Source organism: Octodon degus, unplaced genomic scaffold (assembly GCF_000260255.1).
Source record: "Octodon degus isolate 3935 unplaced genomic scaffold, OctDeg1.0 scaffold00011, whole genome shotgun sequence".
Lineage (NCBI taxonomy): Eukaryota > Metazoa > Chordata > Mammalia > Rodentia > Octodontidae > Octodon > Octodon degus.
In genome coordinates, this window is record NW_004524587.1 from 26994699 (window position 1) to 27006936 (window position 12238).

General features: G+C 37.0%; 1 protein-coding gene and 1 pseudogene across 3 annotated transcripts in view; one reads left to right on the plus strand and one right to left on the minus strand.

Moving 5' to 3' along the window:
* Positions 1 to 12238, minus strand: part of Nup93 (nucleoporin 93) — a 139229-nt gene that overhangs the window by 34531 nt on the left and 92460 nt on the right. The window lies entirely within an intron of this gene.
* Positions 1531 to 10030, plus strand: LOC105741419 (annotated as a pseudogene).

Sequence of the window (12238 nt, forward strand, 5' to 3'; positions counted from 1 at the left end):
CAAAAAACACCATTCACAAACATCAGAACAGCACACACAAGTGCATGCGTGCACGCACACACACATGCGTGCACACATCCCAATACCAAAAAATATCCTGGACAAAGCCAACAAAGCAAGTCAGATGGAATGAATACATTAAGCAAGGTAAATAATTAAAGGGAAAATTAAGGGCTTCAACAACAGAAAAAGAATACAATGATGGAATATGTCTTCCTTAATAGCTTTCAATGTAAATGGCCTCAGCTCCCCATTTTTTTCTCCTGTATTTTAGGAAAGGGTCTACAGGGTGTTCAGGGTCTCACTATTAGATCGGACTCACAGTGATTCTCCTATTTACAGCCTCCCAAGTGCTGAGATTACAAGTGCGTGCCACCATACCCAGTCTCAATTGCTGTCTTGGCTCATTCTGGGGATGGCCTGGCACAGCAGGCAGGCTGGGGATCAAACCCCTGTCCCCTGTGCCTGTTTGCAGGTGCTTTAATCTGTTAAGCTATTTGGCCAGCCTCAATTCCCCATTTAAAAGACACAGATTGGCAGACTACAAAACCAAACCAAACCAAACCAAACCAAACCGCAACCCAGCAGTCTGTTTCATTCAAGAAATTCAAACTAAACAGCAGCCCCCCGAAAGAAAGCAAGGGTAGCAATTTTATTCTCAGAACACAAAAACAAGTTCACTACATACAGTATTAGTTAAAGAACAATTTAATAGGAAGAGATAACAATTGTAAATACATATGTATCAAGTATCAGGACACCTAACATCAAAACACTACTGGACATAAAAGATCAAAATCAACACAAACACAATGATGTCAATACTCCACTTTCAACTAAACAAAAGATAAAAAAAAATGTCAGAGCTGACTCAAACTTTACTAGAAAGCTATAGTACAAATAGACTTAGTAGACAGGTATAGATTGTTCTACCCTACTACAGTCTATAAAACCCGTTTTAAAAAAGTGGGGGAGCTGGGGATATGGCTCAGTGGAATAAGCGCTTCCTTGGCAAGTGCAAGGGCCTGAGTTTAATCCCCGGTTCCGCAAAAAAAAAAAAAAAACAAAACAAAACCCACCACCACCAAAAAAACCTGTTTAAATAAATATAAAAGAATCAAATTCATCCCAAGTGCACTAAAAAAAAAACAAAAAACAAAAAACAAAAAACAAAAAAACCCAACAACTACAGAGAAACCACAGAAATTTTACAAAGACCTAGACATTAAATAACACAGTCATGGGCCAGGGATATAGTTCAGAGGAACAGCACCTACCTGGCAAGGGCAAGATCCTGAGTTCCACTTCCAATACAAAATAACACCTTCCGCCACAGCAACCATCAAAGAAGAGCAGCCATGGTCCTCTGCTATTGCATGGCCGTGAGCCTCAACAAGGGCCACAAGGTGACTAAGAATGTGAGCAAACCTAGGCACAGCTGTCAACACAGACGTCTCACCAAACACACCAAATTCATGCAGGACATGATCTGGGAGGTGTGTGGCAATCGCCCCCTAAGAGCGGCACGCCATGGAGTTGCCCACGGTCTCCAAGGACAAATGTGCCCTCAAGTTCATCAAGAAAAGGGTAGGGACACACATCCATGCAAATACAAAGCATGAGGAGCTGAGCAATGTGCTGGTTGACATGAGGAAGGCAGCTGCCAAGGACTGAGTCCCTCTGGAATAAAGCTTTGCATAAAGTTAATAATAATAATAATATCACCACAGGAAGAAATAAAGTAAAAAATTAATTATTCAAATCAAATGATATCAGTACAACATTCTATGGGACAAAATAAAGGCAGTCAGAAGAAGAAAATTTCCTGTTGTAAATGCTCACACTGGAGAAATTGAGCTTGGGTTGTCACACATGTCCATAATCCCAGAACGTCAGAGGCCTAGGCAACAACTACTGCCTGAGTTCAAGGCCAGTCTGGAATACAATGAGTTCAAGGCCAGCCTCAACTATACACAGCAAGACCTTATCTCAAGAAAATAAACAACAACAACAACAAAAAAGAAAAACATTGAGCTCAACCTCAGGAAGCATATCAAGAAGCTAGAAAAATGTAACAGTCCAAACACAAACCTCATATAAGGAGGAAGAATATCAGAGCTGAAATTAACAAAATTGGCAACATCACAACACTGCTTAAATCTTGAGGATCAAAAGTAATTACTACTGAAAAATGCTATTCGAACACATTAGAGAAGCTCCAAGAAATGGACAGATCCCTAGACACACAGGAATTACCAAAATGGAACCAAGAAAACATACCAGTAAAAACTGTATGTATTGACAAAGTGAGAATACCAATAAAAATTCTGAAAACTCCAATAAAAGGCTGAAATTAAGGCAGTAATTTTTTAAAAAATCCTACAAGCTTTTAAAAGCCCAGGACCTGAATTGTATAAGACTTTCAGGGAGGACATAATACCAACAGTCTTCAAAATCTTTAATAACATTTAAAGGGAAGAAGCACTTCTAAACTCATTCCTGGAAGCTAGCAAACCATAGAAAGAGTCAACTAAAAATGAGAACTACAGGCCAATCTCTTGAATACAGGTGGAAAAATCCTCAACAAGAAGCTGGCAAACAGAATTCAACAAATCACTGAAGGGGGCTGGGAAATGGTTCAGTAGAGTAAGTGCTTCCCTGGCAAGCGCAAGGGTCTGAGTTCAAGCCCCAGTTCCACCAAAAAAAAAAAAAAAAAAAAAAAAAAAAAAGAGTATTTGGGCTGGAGAGATGGCTCAGTGGTCTAAAGCACCTACTTAGAACAAGTTCAGCGAAGCACAGGGACCACGGTTCAATCCCCCAGCACCACATGCCAGCCAGCCCGCCCCCTGGTGGGCTGGGCTGGCCACACACACACACACACCTCTCTCTCTCTCTCTCTCTCTCTCTCTCTCTCTCTCTCTCTCTCTCTCTAATAAATAAAAAAAATTAAAAAAAAAAATAAAAAACATTGAACATTAAACAAATCACTGAAAAGATCACATATCACGACTAAGGAGGTTTCAATATAGTGATGCAGGGATGATTCAACAAACACACACATCAATAAATATAAAACCAACATACAAAACAAAAATATTCCTATGCCCCACCAAGAATCCACTAAGAAAGAATTTAGGAAAATAATACCACTCATAATTTTAAAAATTAAAAAGAACTTTAAAAAACCTACTTAGGAATAAACCTAACCAAAGAAGTGAAAAACCTTTACAACTAAAACTACAGTATTCTGAAAAAGATCAAAGAGGACATCAGAAATTGGAAAGATATCTCTTGTTGCTGGATAAACAGAAGCAACATTGTCAAAATGTCAATAATTCCAAAACTGATTTAATGCAATCTCAATTAAAATATCAACAGCATCCTCCTCAGAAATAGAGAAGACAATCCTAAAATTCATATGAAACCAGAAGAGACTCCAAACAGCAACAACAATCCTGGGTAACGTAACAAGAGCAAAGCATGAGGCATCATAATCCTAGATTTCAAGTTATATTACAAAGCTACAGTGGTAAGAACAGCATGGTACTGGCACAAAACGAGACATGTGGGTCAGTAGAACAGAAGACAGGATATACAAACAACCCTATATACATTTAACCACCCAATCTTTGACAAAGAGATAAAAACATATACAGGAGGAAAGACAAGCCTTTTTATTAGCAAATGGTGTTGGGAAAATTGGCTATCCACATACAGAAGACAAAAGCTAGACCCCTATTTCTTACCATGTACTAAACTATAATCAAATGATTCAAAGATCTAAATATTAAACATTTGGCATGCTGACAGATAAAATAGGTTAAAAAAAAACCTCTTGAAGACACAGACATAGGCAAGTACTTTCTGAGCAGAACCTCCAGCATATAAAATATAACATGAATAGTCAAAGAATACGATTATAACACATTAAAAAGCTTTTGCACATCAGGGGAAACAACTAACAGAATGAACTACAGAACAGGGGAAAAAATTTTGCCAGCTATTCCTCACACAAAGAGTATATTTTACTTTATTTTTTTAGTACCAGGCATTGAACTAATATCTAGAATATATAAAGAACTAAAAAAGAAAATAGCTTCTGAAAAACAAAAGAAAATGGGCAACTGAGAGCCAGCCAGATAGCTCAGCAGACTAAAACCCCTGCTTAGGCAGAGCACAGGGACTAGGTTTGATCCAGCTCCACATACACCAGACCCGCCCTTAAGGCAGCCTGAGCCAGCCAAGAAAAAGAGAGTGAAAAGAAAAGAAAGAAAAGAAAAGAAAAGAAAAGAAAAGAAAAGAAAAGAAAAGAAAAGAAAAGAGGTAGGACCACCTGGGGCCCTTGGGACCCTCACTCCAGCCAGTGCACAGGCCTGGTGTGTGAGTAGGACCACACGGGGCCCTCCAGATTCTCACTCCAGCCAGCACACAGGCCTTGCTTATGTTCGGAACGTCCTCCATCAGACAGGCCTAGTGTGGAACCCTGTGGCAGCATTCCCTGAAGAGAGGTTAAAGGAAAGACCTACCCAGCTGATTAAGGAGCATAACATCTTGTCAGAGTAGCACAGCAGGTTCACTTCCAAGGGATGCAGCAGGAAGAAGTGGAGCACAGCAGCCAGACCCAAGCCACACCCACCTGGAAAAGTTTGGACTTGGTAGATCCAGACCTGGTGCTAAGGTAGTAACTACCAAAGCTCTGCACCAAAGGTCAGAAGACAGTGCTATACAAAATGACAAAGAGAAGGAGCAAAATGCATTCTTAGGCCCCGCACCCACCCAGAACAAATGCAGGAGACAGTAGCATAGATGAAACTGGAAATCATACACCTGAAGTCTCTGATATAATAGCATCTGAAGTAAAGAAACAAATGCAGAAAGGTATAGAGGAAATCAGATAAGAAATAATTTCTAAAGTAAAGAAATAACTATAATAAAAGAAGTACTAAGTACTTCTAAAGAAGACACTGATAAAAAAGAGAATATAAAAATGATGGAATCCTTGAATGAGCAATATAGGAAAGAAATGGAATGAATGAAGCAGATTCAAAGTGATATACAGGAAATTAAAACCTCAATCACAAGCTGGCAAAACCGTTTGAATTAAAGTGAAAATAGACTTTCAGACCTTGAAGACACCACTGCAGCTAGTGAAAATGATCTCTTAAAAACAATTAGGATGCAGAAAAAATAATCCAACAACTGCAAGATGATGCAAAGATAAACAACGTAAGACTAATAGTCATCAATGAGAAAAGAGTCAATACAAATGATATAAAAAGAATATGGGCAGAAGTAATAGCAGAAAACTATAAATATGGGGCAACAATCTGACACCCAGATAACTGAAGCATTTAGAACTCCAAATAACATCAATCCAATTAAAAACACACACAGACATATAATAATCAAGATCCCAGAAATTCAGCACAGGAACAGTATACTAAAAGCTGCTAGAGAAAAGAAACATCATATTTTTAAAAATGGTAATAATAAATAATTTTTTTAAAAACAGAATAATGGCAGATTTCTCTTCATAAACCATCAAGTCAAGAAGAGCATGGATGTGGCTGGGGAGATGGCTCAGTAGAATAAGTAGTTCCCTGGCAAGCACAGTGCCTAAATTCAATCCCTGGTTCCACCAAAATATAAAAAAGAAGAAAAAGAGCATGGAGAAAAGTACTTCAAGTCTTGCAAGAAAACAAATTCCAACCCAGACTGATATACCCTGCACAACTCTTTCAAGTTCAATGGAGAAGTGAAATACTTCCATGACAAAGAACAACTAAAGAATTTCATGACAATAAAGCCAACCCTACACAGACTACTAGAAGATATTCTACAGAGGGATCAAAAAGACCACAACTCCATGAATGAGAACAGAAAGAACCCACCAAATAGGGCAAACAATTAAACATGGGTCATGACTCTGTCCAGGTCTACAGGGTGGATATCAAGGAAAAAGCAGTGGCTCAGTCCCACAAATGACACCTGGCCACCAGTAAGAGTCATGGACACTGTCCACATCCACCACATACTAGAGCTTTGTATGATACCCTATCCCCAAACTGTTAGAAGTACTGGTCTATATTTGCCATTCTAGTATTTTTGTTATGTTTTATTCTTAGTAATTCTTTACTATCATGAAAACATTTTCTTAGTTGGTATTTCTGTATATATTAGCCTAATCAAATACTGTGTGAGTACTCTGAATTGATCACAGATTCATACATATGATACACTACATTCTGCCCTCTTAGTTGGGCTCACAATTTAATTTTAATTTTGAATATTGTTTAATTTTAATTTTGTTTTATGATTTATACTGTTTCTTTGACTTACAATCTACTTATAACACATGGTATGATATTTTCTCCTAATATTGGAAACTTTAAAAAGTGTATTTCCATTTTCCATTGACTTTGTTGGAACCGGGGATTGAACTCAGGCCCTTGCACTTGCCAGGAAAGCGCTTATTTCACTGAGCCATCTCCCTGGTCCTCCAACGACTTTGTATTAGTTCTTCTTTGTTTTTTACATATATATGAAAAAAAAGTATATTACCTTACATACGATTGATAATGTTTTGTGGAAATCTTCAATGACCTTTTAAATGGGTTTGTCTAATATAATTATATTTTACATAGTGCTGCATAACTACCATTTTAAGAGCTCTTTATTCTTTAGCCAGGACCATAAAGAAACTTCTCTTGCCTTCTGGATTATGCTCTTTGTTATTTTCTATATGCTACGTCTGAGGGTATTAAAATATTTCAAGTTTGTGTAACTGGAAAATATTTTATTTTTAGTTTTCAAAGGTATGTTTACTAAGTATAAAATTCAATGAGGACAGATTTTTTTTTTTTTTTTTTAGGACAGATTTGTTTTTTTCAGTCTTTTGAATAAGTAAGTCTAGTTTTTCACCTACTTGCTCTTTTTTTTTTCTAATGTGGAATAAGATGCTATTTAGTTTTGTTCTCCCATAGTTAATATCTTTTCTATGTATATGCTTTAATGATTTTTTCTCTTTACAATTAGTTTTGGGCAATTTCAGTTTTGTGTATCTTTGTATGATTTTATTCACTTCTTATGCAAAAGGTTCATTTTTCTTGGAAATGTGGTACTATACTTTTAACTAAATTCAGAAATTCTAAATCTTTAAATATTTATTGCCTACCCCCTTCTACTTTGAGAATTCTAACTATATGAATATAAGTTTCTTGATTTTTGGCACAACTATAAACTCTCTGCATGTTTACTTTAGACAATTTTTATTGTTTTATTCATTTAAGTTTGTAAATTTTTTACAATATGCAATCTATTATTAATCTCATGTACTCATTTCAGAAATATTTTTTTAAAATTCACTCTGTCTACATCTTACATATTTCACATTTCAATATTTGTCTTCAATTTTTAATTTGGTATAAATTATTATAGATTTTCAATAAAGTTAATAATAAGTAAGGGGGCCAGGGAGATGGCTCAGCAGAATAAGTGCTTGCCTGGCAAGAACAAGGGCCTGAGTTCAATCCCCGGTTCCACAAAAAAAAAAAAAAAAAAAAAAAAAAAAAAAGTACAAAAAAATGAAAACGGGCAACTGAGATGAATAGGCATTTTTCAGAAGTACACACAGCCAATAAAAACATGAAAAAAAATGTTCAGCATTACTAGCCACGATAAAAATGCAAATTGAGGGGTCCGGGGAGATGGCTCAGTGGAGTAAGCGCTTCCTTGGCAAGCGCAAGGGCCTGAGTTCAATCCCTGGTCCCCCCCCCCCAAAAAAAAAAGGCAAATTGAAACAGCACTTAGATTCTATGTTAATCTAGAAAGAATACCTCTGATTAAGAAATCAAATAATGACAATTCCTGGCAAGGCTGCAAGGAAAAAGGAACCCTTTAATATTGTTAGTGGAAATGTTAACTGGTACAACCACTATGGAAATCAGTATGAAGATTCCTCTAAAATTTAAAACTAGAAATTCCATTCAATGCAACCATTTTCCTTCAAGCTATCTTCTTGAAACAGTTAAAGACATTATATTACAGTGATACATGAATGACTATGTTTGTGGAAGCACAATTCTGAATAGCTACATCTTAAAAATGTCTATCAACAGAAATGGATCAAAGATCTAAATATTAAAACAAAAACACTAAATTTGCTGGAAGAGAGAATAGGTAGAGAACTCTTGAAGACATAGGTACAGGCAAGATTTCACAAACAAAACCTCAACTACAGGAAACAATACAAAGAATCAATAACTGGGATCTCATCCTATTAAAAAGCTTTTGTACAGCAAAAGAAATCATCAACAGAGTGAAAAGACAACTCACAGAGTGGGAAAAACTTTAGCCAGTGATCTTTCAAACAAAAGACTTCTATATAGGACATATAAAGAACTGAAAAAAAAAAAAATCAGACTCCCCTAAATTTAAAGACCCAATCCAAAACTGGGCATCTAAGACGAATACACACTAAGATGAAGAAATATAAGCAGCAAAAAAATATATGACAAAATGTTCAACATCACTGGTTATTAGATGTAAGTTAAAACAACACTGAAATTCCCTCTCACTCCAGAAACAATGGCTATCTATCGTTAAGAAATCAATTGATAACAAATGCTGGAGGGGTCTGTGGAGAAAAAGGAATACTTCCCCACTGTTGGTGGGAGTGGAGACTGGTGCAACCACTGTGGAAATCAGTATGGAGATTACTTGAAAAACTAGGATTTTCTCTCTGCATCACCAGTGTCTAAGTAGCCTGCTCAATCTCACTTCTCTTTCACCAGAGGCCTGGGGGACCCCGAGTAAGGAGCAGGGACCAAGCTCTGAACAAGTTGATAGCTCTCAACTACCACAAACCTTGCTGGCTTCAACTGCAAAGATGAAACAGAATTTGGAAGTTTTTGACTGGCCTGAAGACCAGAAAATTAGACACTAAAAGACTGAAGACACAGGCAATTTAAGAAAAATCCCCAGCAGTGACTGTCTCAAGATCTTTAAAAAGTATCTCAGAAATGCTAACTGTCTTTGCAAGATTCAGGATTGATAAGAAGCAATTGACTGGCTCTTACTTTAGTTGTTACACTTTATTTATTTATTTATTTATTTTTAGTTGTTTCACTTTAATGTTTATTTATTTATTTATTTAGTGTGTGTGTGGCCAGCTCAGCCCACCAGGGGGTGGGGCTGGCTGGCATGTGGTGCTGGGGGATTGAACCGCGGTCCCTGTGTTTTGCTTAGCTTAGCTTGTTCTAAATAGGTGCTTTAGACCACTGAGCCATCTCACCAGCCCAGTTGTTTCACTTTAAATATGGAGATAATGCTGAAAAATACAAGGACTTAACACCTGATAATGCAAAAAAATACTGACAATGCAACTAAAAATGCAGAGCCATTGATCAATTTTGATGTAAATAATCTTGATTTTAAGGCTGGTGTAATGGCTTTTGCTAACCTCCTTGAGATTCCATGAAGATTACCCGGTAATGCCTAAGGCAATTTGCATTTTGTTCAGAAGTCCCTAACACAGGATGCAGTAGCTAAAGCAAATCAAACAAAAGAAGGTTTGCCTGTTGCTTCAGACAAACATATTTTTGGTTTTGACATAGGAGATGCCTTTTAATCAAGCTGCCTCAAATTCTGTGATTGCTCACAGAGAAGAACTCGCAGAGCTAGGGACAAAAAATAATGAAGTTGGGCTGGTGAGAGCTAAGCAAAGCACAAGGGACCACGGTTCAATCCCCCAGCACCACATGCCAGCCAACCCCGCCCCCTGGTGGGCTGAGCTGGCCACACACACACACACACACACACACACACACACACAATAAATAAATAAATAAATAGATAGATAAAATTTTTTAAAGAGCAAATAAATATATTTTAAAAAAATAATGAAGTCATAGTAGCTGTTCTAGCAATTATTGCTGATCTGAAGAGAGACCACAGAGTGGGAAAGTTGTCTGAACGCTTTAGACTTCAGCCTCTTACTTACTTAGTAAAGTTGGGAACCATACACTTCTAGCATGTATTTGTAAATCAAATCTAACTTTGGAGGAATCCCAGAAAATTGTCTATGTTCTAGAAACTTACCACCATGGTTACTTTTTTTCTTTAACAAAGTTTAAGAAAGTGAAGAGGGAAAAAAAGCCCCTAGGATTAGAGATCCCATTTCACCCAGCTATTTCCTTTCTGACTATCTTCCCAGAAGAATTAAATACTTCATACCACAGAAATACATGAACACCCACATTTTTAGCAGCACAGGTTGTAATAGCTAAATACTGGAAACAACCCAAATGCCCATTAACTGAGGAATGGATAAAAGAGATGTGGTCTTTTTAATATAGTGGAATGCTACTCAGCCATGACAAAGGAGAAAGAAACTTGAAACGTTTTTAGGTGAAGAGATGCAATTTTAGGCCATACTCGCAAGCGAAATAAGTCAGACTCACCTCTATAAACAGTGTATGGTTTCTCTGGTGTGAAAAACTGAAAGAACTAATAAGGATCAACATGTACAACAGATACTGTGAGGTGGGAAAAAACTATTTAAAACGAAAGAGGAACTAGGGCAGGGGAAAGGAGAAGGGAAAGAAAGACAAGAGAAGAAAAAAAGGGATTAAAGCAAAGGATAAAATGCAAACAAACCTTTGTAAATAGAACAGCAAAGAGAAGCTAAAGGGAGGAGAGAGGACTGGGGGAAAAAAAGAGAATCAAAATATAAATGGATGTACCTTGAATCCATGATGTAAGTGAAATAAATTAAACACATAAGCTTAAATATTATATGGTTACTCTTCTATTACAAATCCAAAATATAAATAAATTAGAGTAAAATAAAAGATAATAGGAAACAGGGAGGTAGATCTTTTTCAGATGGGAAAGGGATCTAGGGCTAGAAAAGGGAGCAGAAGGGGAAATATAAAGGAGTAAGATGTGATATGTACATGTACCAAATCCCCACAATGAATGTATTCACCATGCATCACAAACATAAAAAACAAACCAGGGCACAAGATGAGAAGGTATCTTTGTGTGATACAACATGATAAACTGAAAGACCTACTGAGCTCGGTGTTTTACATTCTTAAAATCCTTCTCAAACTTCAAAATGTGACCCAGTCCTAACTCCTAGGAAACTGCCAGCAAATCACAGAATATAGCTTAGAATCATCTATTCTACGGTTTTCAAATTTAAACTCTTGTCACTCTATACAGTATTTCATCAAATCTCATACATTATTTATTATGAGAATATATACCAGTAAGAAAGAAAAATATGCTGTCAAGTACCACTTAATTTAGGACACATCTTGATTTCAGAGATGGTTCAGAATATAGGAAAGGTGTGTGACTAGAATTGATGAAATAAGTCCACCATTACCAAAATCAGATGCTCTTCAACATATAGTGAAGAGTTCACATATCACAGAGTGGAATGTCATCTTTATAATTAAAGTACAGTTACCTTCTTTAGTGAGTCCACTACTTTTGGAATATTTTCTAAATACTACACTAAAGAATCAATCACCCATTGACTATATCCAATATCAATACAGCTACCACACTGTACTGAGGTAGCTAAATTTACTTTTAAATACTATTTTAAAAACTGGCTAAGATACATTAACACATTTCCCACCAGCTTGAACCAAGAGCAGTATATAAAACTGTGCCATCAGGGAGCTTGACTCACAGTGGTACACACAACTGTCCCATCAGGCAGCATGTGACAGTTTCACTGCATGATTCAAGTCACCCAATGGACAGTAATGCATGCATGGCCCTGTCATAAACATGTTAAAGATATAACATGCTGTTCAAGCACTCCTTCCTGTCTTTTAATACATGAAAGTAAGGGCGTTCTTTCCAAAGCTGACAATATTCAAGAACCAGGACACAAGAGCTTACAGCTGTAAGTCTTGTTTTAAAGTACATTTTATTCAGACTGCAACTAAAAAACATTAATGACAATCTTTCAATTCTTTCCTAGTTATAACTTTCTTCAATAATACCCTAAGGGCACTTCCAAAACTGACTGTCTTACTGAAATACCATTTTCTTTATTAAAAACTTCCAGAAACAGGGCTGGTGAGATGGCTCAGTGGTCTAAAGCACCTAATTAGAACAAGCTTAGCAAAGCACAGCGACCGCGGTTCAATCCCCCAGCACCACATGCCAGCCAGCCCCGCCCCCTGGTGGGCTGAGCTGGTCTCTCTCTCTCTCTCTC